The sequence below is a fragment of the Juglans regia genome, unplaced genomic scaffold (assembly GCF_001411555.2).
Source record: "Juglans regia cultivar Chandler unplaced genomic scaffold, Walnut 2.0 Scaffold_1913, whole genome shotgun sequence".
Taxonomy (NCBI): Eukaryota; Viridiplantae; Streptophyta; class Magnoliopsida; order Fagales; family Juglandaceae; genus Juglans; species Juglans regia.
In genome coordinates this window covers 1-269 of record NW_023349962.1, presented here as the reverse complement: position 1 = coordinate 269, position 269 = coordinate 1, and the positions used below count along the sequence as shown (strand labels likewise).

The following is a 269-nucleotide window of genomic DNA, read 5'->3' as shown; positions in this document are numbered from 1 at the left end:
GAGGGGTGCAACACGAGGACTTCCCAGGAGGTCACCCAGCCTAGTACTACTCTCGCCCAAGCACGCTTAACTGCGGAGTTCTGATGGGATCCGGTGCATTAGTGCTGGTATGATCGCACCCATCAAACTAAATACAAAAAATTCAAATAATCCTTGAGCGACATACTAGCGTCCTTCCGATCCCAATCCAAACGGAGATCTGATCCAAACCCATGGCTACGCGATGGGCAGGGCGAGATTTTCCCAAAAATCCACTCCCGAGTGCTCCT

At 51.3% G+C, this 269-nt stretch overlaps 1 non-coding gene across 1 annotated transcript; it reads right to left on the bottom strand.

The window, feature by feature from the left end:
- Positions 1-2: 2 nt before the first annotated feature.
- On the bottom strand, positions 3-121 carry LOC118345267. The gene has a single exon (XR_004798845.1). It is a non-coding gene; the product is annotated as a 5S ribosomal RNA (ribosomal RNA).
- Between the last annotated feature and the right edge of the window lie 148 nt (positions 122-269).